The sequence below is a fragment of the Acyrthosiphon pisum genome, unplaced genomic scaffold (assembly GCF_005508785.2).
Source record: "Acyrthosiphon pisum isolate AL4f unplaced genomic scaffold, pea_aphid_22Mar2018_4r6ur Scaffold_21329;HRSCAF=23657, whole genome shotgun sequence".
Lineage (NCBI taxonomy): Eukaryota > Metazoa > Arthropoda > Insecta > Hemiptera > Aphididae > Acyrthosiphon > Acyrthosiphon pisum.
Window position 1 is genome coordinate 54410 of NW_021770784.1, and position 8437 is coordinate 62846.

Below are 8437 nucleotides of genomic sequence, written 5' to 3' on the forward strand. Positions count from 1 at the left end.
GTTCCATAATCAGAGAACCCCATTCTTCATATAGGTACTCCACTACTAACAATTCTCAACCTCGAAACACTTGAACAACGTCGTCTGCGATTAGATTTGTACTTTTCGTATAAACTTTTTTCAGGAAATATAGACTGTCCTGAGTTCCTAAGTCGCTTCTCCTTCCATACCCCTATTCGTAACTCCCGGTCTAAAAACACTTTCTATCACAGAAGTAACTAATTACGCAAGCAATACTCCCCATCATAGAATTATGAAAACTATAAATAAATTAAATATCGATCTGTTCATATCACCAAACTTCAACTCATTCAAAAATTATTGTAATTCCTTACTTGTTAATTCATAGCTATAAGTATGTTTAATAATATGTATGTATAATAATTAATATTGTACCTTTTTTGTTTTTCTCTATAATTATTCTGTTTATGTATATTACTTTAACGATCGATTGTTGTTATTATTATTATGTATGTAATTGGGCCTGGCCCGTTTAAAACTTAAATAAATAAATAAATAAAGTATCTTTTTGGTACACACCAATTAATATTATTATTTGTATTATTATTAATTTGTACAATCATACTGTGTGGTCATTGCGATCAAAATGTATTTTTCCGTGTTGTGCCTGCGACGACACCGGACGCCGTTAATGCAACGGCATCAACATGATTCCATTTATTATTGAAATAAAAGTCAACTTTACCAATTTTACACCGTGAGTTACTATCTTAAATTATTATCGTTCTGTGGGTGAATTCTTCCGGCGGTGTATACGTTCACTGTACACACCAACTTTGTCAACTGCCACACACTCCCGCGTAAGTCCGCCAGCACTCGCCGTGGTGTATGGGAGGCCGCCCAGGTTATCAGTTTACGAGTGAAACGTGTGACGTGGATTCGAGTCGGCTGTCCGTTTCAATGTCAGTGCCTCCTTCAGTAGTTTTAAGTTAATATTAAGGTTTAGCCAAATCATGTGCGCTCTGTGGTCATTGCACCAAATCGATTCGACCACAGAGAACCCCCCTCCCCTTATAACTAAATTGTATCATGTTATTTTCCAAACTTCATCACCCTTTCCTACTCCGAAGTGAGGTGTTGTCGTGTGCATTAAGTTGTCTACCCGCTTTTTGGTAAAAGGCGAAAGTATTTGGTGTGCATTTTGAAACTCTACGGCGTCAATCAAAAATTCAAATCTTTGGTCTCGAATATATTTCGAGTGGTCCTTCAGCTGTGTGCTTCATTAGCTCTCTCGGCGCACACAACACATATAACACTCAAAATACAACTATTGCTGAAGTTGATTTGGAAAACTTCAAAAATACCATGAGCAATTTATCTGTACCTGTAGGATTTACATGGTTGTTAAAGCCAGAGCCAGAAATAGAAGACTTTGAATTTGTACTTCCATCTATAAAGAGCATTTTCTTTCTCCAAGATTGTAAAAACTTGATAAAAATAATGATTTTGAGGCAATAAAATTGAATTTACACAGTAAATTGTATACACCTGATAATATAGTAGAGCAAATTGCTAAGGATACCATTGGGCAGAGTGAGAACCCATTATGGTATGAATATAGAAAAAACCTAATAACTGCAAGCAAATTTGGTGCAGTTTTAGCAGCTTGTAAAAGGGGTAAATTTTCAAAATTCCTGTTTAAAACATTAGAAAATAATGGTAATATAAAAGGTATACATGCTGTACAGTGGAGTATTACAAATGAAATAGTAGGTATTAAAGTATTAGAAGAAAATGAAAATGTTAAAGTTGTGTCTACAGGTTTATGGCTGAGTAATAATGGTTTTCTGGGATCTTCACCTGATGGAATGGTAAATTCTGATTATATTATTGAGGTAAAATGCCCTTGGAAATATAGAAATAAAAATCTTGAAGCTGAAATTGAAAAATACCATAATTACATTGTATATAAAGAAAATAATATAATTTTAATTAACAAAAATCATATATATTGGGACCAAATCCAACGGCAATTATATATGACCAAGCGTAAATGTTGTTACTTGGTAGTATGGACACCAGATCAGTCAATTATAATAGAGGTTGAAAAAGATCCAGAATGGGAAGTTAACTTGGACATTTTAGAGAGATTTTTTATTACTGAATACATACCATCTCTCATCCACATGTAGCATTTTAGTTTTTAAACAATATTTTTATTTAGTTTGTAATAAGCTGTTATTAATAAGTAATAACCTTATTAACCTTATTATTATGTTTTATTTAATTGAATAGTTTTTTTTTTTTTTTTACTAAAGAAATGGCCAAAGTTAGGCCAACGGGATCTTTTATTTTAATTTGTATTTTATTATAAAACTCTATACCTTGTTATTCTAATATTTGATTTAATTTCTGTTATAATATTATGATTATTATTTTTACACAAATTAGATTAGATTAATGCATATTATGTAGACCTTATATTAATTATAGGTACATAATACTGTCAAGTTCCTAAAACGATTTGAAAGTTCCTTTTAATATTTCAATAGTACAGTATCAATTGTTATACATATTATAATATAAAAAATAGACTGCAGAACTGTATAAATCATTAATTTATTTTATTAATGATTACAATTTTATGAACTTATACCTACTATATAATATATATATATATTTTTAATATTTACATTTTATCTTTAATTTCTTGTAAAAGAGGTGACTGTAAATTTGTTAAAGCTTTATTACTTGAAATATAGAATTAGCTTGTAAGAAAGGAATACAATTTAATATATCATAGCATTTGATGCGTTGTATTGCCCTTTTAATGTGTATACGGGCTTTTGCAATAGATTCTGTTTAAATAATTTGTTCATGTGTAAATTGTGGAGTATCTAAGAATGGGGGTATATTTAATAATACACCTGGAGGCAAGATATTTTGAATTAAAATTCCTTTATCTGCCATCACTAGATCACCGGGTACTAGCTGTTTAAGTAAGCCACTCCTTAGAGTTATCACTGAGTCTGATGTCGACCCAGGAAATAAATCACTCACAAAAGTAACAACTCCATTTGGAGCAATCGCAACAAGTACTTTCCAAGTATTACGGTGTTTATAGCTACTATAATTATCCCTTTGAACATTCATGGACATACGTGATACACTTGTAAATACCTCAGTACAGTCAATGACCACACAACAATTTGAAACATTTTTCAATGCATTAGGAAAGCAAGTTTTATTTTTTTTGTCTGGATGGTATTTTATTCATAAATTTACTAAAAAGTATGTTGTGTAAAATATTTATCCAAGTTATTGTAATATTACTTATAGTAGGTACACTACATTCGAAACTAACAGATAAATCCATATGAGGAAAATGATGTTTTAGCTTCATTAATGTTATGAGTAGTTGGTCAGGTTTACTTATACTATTTACTTTCCAATTCAAATAATAATGGACCTCACAATTTTTTAGTAAATTAAATAGGGCCAAAAATATTTCATTAGAAGGTAATCCTGTGTAAAACTTAATAAGTTCTTCTTTTTGACACAAGTTCTCATATGAAAATGCAACACTTAAGCTATTGATTTGTAGCTGTAATATTTTGTTTTTTTCTATAAGAGAATAATTTCCAAGCTCCATATTCGATGGTTTAAGACTGTAAAAATATCAGGATAAAAATATTTAAAAATATGATTTTTTTAATGAAAACCTTTTTTTAATAACTTCAAACTATGTAAAAAAAAAATTTCAAAAACATTATTACTTTTTGAAATAATGAATGTTTCATGATAAAAGAATCACATTGTATAATATATAATATACCTATCAATTTCATGGGGGCGGAGAGACAAATCAATTGGCTCTTCTTGAAACTTTTCAACCTCTGGCAGTGGGTTGTCATCAAATAAGAAGTCATTTACTACTGGCTTTTTAACTATTCGTTTTTTTTTTCTCAGGAGACAAATTGTGCTGGAAAAACTGTTTTTTTCTATGGGATAAAAGTGTAGGGAAATTGGCTTTCATACCATCTTTAAAATAACAAGTACAGACACGAGATGCTGTACTTGGATAATCTGTTCTCCTTAATTAAAATAGATACCTACATGTTTAGATAGAAAATAAAGTACTTAATGCAGGTATATAAAAATCTTTACACATTAGTACATTACATTTAAATCTAAAACGACAGAAGATATGAAATAAATACTTAGGTAGGTACCTTCGAAGCTTTAACCATTTTTGTTTCTCATTAAACTATACAGGGAATCTAAAAAGCTTACAATCTCACCTGTTGCTGTTATGAGAACAGCCAAATTCCCAGCAACAAACCATCATAAAACTGTAAATTACTGTATATAAAAAAAAACTAAGAATTTATGATAGAACTATAGAAGTTAACAGTAAATCCATAGAAAAGTCCAAAAATAGAAAAAAAAAACAAAAATCTTACTTTATAAGTGTATAGAAAAATGTATTTAACACAAAAAGAGCTGAACACTATTTAAGTTGACCTTATTTACCCAGTTAAATGTAAATACAAAGTATAACCTACATGATTTAAATTGTTATAAATCAAAAATATAATTTTTCATATACAATCCCATGTTAAATTATGTTTGTTTGGAACCAAACGTCATTTCTCATAAGAATATTCTTATCACACTAATTGCGCGTATTATCTTCATATTATTTCCATAGAATATTATAGAAGCGACACTCTCGGGCGGCCAATGTTAATGAGTCTAGAATTTTTCATGGCCTTGAAATTGTTCGTAACTTCTTGTCTTACCGCCAAGCTTACAACATCATTCTTGTTGATAATTGTGCGATATGTGTATTATAAAATATAAATTATATTACGTAAATTTTTTTTGTGTTTTTTTTTTTTTTAATGTTGTACGATATGGATATATGATGGATGGGCGGATTACGGATAGTAGCCTCCAAGTTTTTCTGAATGGTTAATTATAATACAGAATTTGAATTGCTTAATTATTTTTAAATTTAAGATATACCTACGAGCATATGTTCGTACGTGCGTGAGTTTATAATATTTTCACAGGGTAATAGGGTATACGCTAATTTACCAAAATATGATAAATGGCCATACGATGTATACTATTTTATAAACCCTATAAAACACCACTTGTTATAACCAGGGAATTGGTGCATTTGCGTCTTTTTTTTTAATGCTTACTTTCAAGGCTCGTATTTACAGTAATACGATTTATGGAATATAGAAGTTGTACAATTTTTATTTTGCATTTTTTAGCGAATTTATTGCTTTACGGTAACTTTTTAGTATTTTGGTGCATTTTACATATATTTGCATTTTTCTTGTTGAAAGTTACACTTTATTGTAACACATTCAGTTTCCATTAGCTTGTCGATTATCGACATTCATTATCTTTATCATTTGTTGGGCAATCTCGAATCTACGATTATTTAATAAATTGTGGACAGATACTATTTTATAGGCCCGGTCAATCAGAAAAAATTTCCATCAGATCAGATCACTAAAATACGACCGACGGCTGTGTGCCGGTATTTCAGTGACAAAAGCGCACGGCAGCTGTGCCGACCCCCCTCCACTCCAGTGTGCAGCGTGACTGTATCAATAAAATATATCCGTGAAAAGTGGCCATCGTTTACTGGCAGGTGACTGTGGCTGCCTTGGCCGGCATTTTAGGAATGCTCTATACACATTATTTTACGTATTTGTGCGTGTGTGTGCGTACAGACGCACCTCGCAATGAATCAACTTAGGCGGCGGCTGCCACCGCCTTGTCGAGTAGGTGAATTAAATCTGTTCAAATATTTACACGAAGCGGACTATAATATTATTATAGTATAATTATGTCATAATTATCACAGTCTTCCTATTTAGTTTTGTATTGCAACCTGTTTGCAATTTTCGAAATTTTCGAAATTATTAGTTCTTAGGTAATTTTTCAATAGTAGAGAAGGATACGACATACACTCGTTCGAGTGTATAGTGGTTATATTAGATAATGTATCGATATTCATAATTTATCGGCCGACGTATTCCATGTCCAAACTGGAAAATAGTTGAATTTTAGCAAACCTGGGCATAAACGCTTTAAAAAGTTAAAAGTTAAGTTAATATTAACTTTTGACTTAACTTTTTAAAATTTAATTTTCATTAACTTAATTTTTAACTTAACTTATTTTAATTGATATAAACTTAATAAATAACGAATTACTTTTAATCAAATTCAAGTTAAGTTAATTTTAAATAATTAAATAATAAATATAATAAAAATAAAAATTACTATTGATATTACTTAACCACTTACTAGAATAGGGAATATACAAATGTACAAATATACAAATATAGTTAAATTAATTTCTTGTTCCATTAACCGGAATTCTTCAAGAAAAATAACTCAATTAAATACCTATAGATTTAGCAATAGCCAATTATATAATAACATATAGGTGTATCGCATATATAAAGATATACTATACCATACTGATGTATACGGGCATATTGTAATAATAATAATTAATAAATACTAATAAGTAATATGATATTATTTAATTATATTGATATAGATACAAACCAAAAATGAACAATTCTCAAGAACAAATTGTCAAATATTTTTGGCATAAATAGGTTATTTTTAAATTAATACTTATTGGGTTATGCTCATGTATATTTATATTTCAAATGTTTATATTTTTAAACAGTTAATATTATCAGTGGACAAAATAGTCATAGCCCACATGAGTTCACTTTTCGTTCTCGGCTCTCTTGACAAGCAAGATTTACAATAAAATTTCAGTTTTTGTGTAACTATGATGTGATTATCAGTGTCCAGTGAAATACGTTTATTATTATTTTTTGTTGATTAAATTATTAAACTATAGAATTTTCAATTTTTAATTCTCTCAATACATTCAGTCTAAACTAACTGGAGACTTGGTCTGTGTAATATGTATAATACTTATCTGTATTATTAATTAAAAGATTGTATTTGTCTCGGAATTTTTGATTGTGTATGCTTTTCGTACCTACAAAATAATTCTTTTAATTCAGTACCTATGAATGGGAAAGCTATTGGCTATTTCCTGTGTTCAATAATATTTATAATTTTTATTTTTTTAAACATATAACTGTGTATTTATTTAGATATTATGAAAAAAAAAAAATTTAATTTAACTTAATAAGTTATTTAAAAATATTCATTTAACTTTTAACTTAACTGAGTTAAAAAAAAAAAATATTCATAAATTGTTGGATTGAACTTCTCTACTTAATAATTCTCAATTCGAGCACTGGTATTCATGTTGTATATATGACATACATGACGGATTTATATTGCTGGCATCGGTCCAGCTGTTCTCAAGTGATGCGGTTACCAACAGACAACATTCTTCTTTATTCTGTAAATAATATATTTGGTCAGTAGGTAAATAAAATATTATGATTTGTATAATTGTTTGTATAACAGCAGGCTACTGGTCGTTTTCCACTTTGCGTTGACTTAGAACTTACCTCCTAAATATTAGAGATGCTAAAATGTCCTCAATGTACACCGGAAAGTTAATATTAATCCATTAATTGTAATTATTTAAGAAATGGCAAAAAGTTCAAAACAAAGACTCAACCCAGACAGCAAATTTTTGTTTAATAATATTATTATAACATTATAATCACGAATAATATTAGTTTAACGTTATTATAATATTATTGTTACAAAATGCTGTCTGGGAATATGTATAGTCATTAAGTTATTTTGTTAATAATTTGTTTTTATAAAAGGTTATTTATTTTTTATAGCAATGTGAAGCCAAAGCTTAAGTTGTTTTAACTACATGAGGTACAACCAAAATAAAAAAATAAAATAGTTATGGTAAAAATTACAATACCTAACTGTTTAATAAAAGATGTCTCAAATCCAGGTTTAAGAAAAAATGTTAAGTTCATTAACAAGCTATCTTGTTTAGTCAGATATGCATATTAAATTAAACATCAATAATAGAAACTATATGCATGTCGAAACAAGTTATATAGAGGTAATTATTAATGCCGTAAAAATTCAACGGTTGAACAAAACTATTTCAACATTAAAGTTGCTCAAAAACTGACGCTAACATTTTTGAACAAAACAAATAAACTTTAATTTGAGTACGTTTTTACCATACATTACAACCTATTTTATGATAAGATTAAATATTTTGTTTCACTCAATCCTCATTAAAATATATTAAATTTTAAAACCAAGTACATTTGTTTTAATAATTTGGATATTACCTATCTTGTTACACATTTAATTAATATATTATAATTGTAGAGCCCCTTTTTGAAAAAAAAAAAAAAAAACGAAAAAAAAAACATTAAAATCGGGGGTGCTAGGAAGACCAATGGACCTTCTACTCAAAGCTATATCATTGATGTTTAGAAAAACATTTTTCGAATTTATGAAAATCAAAAAGACG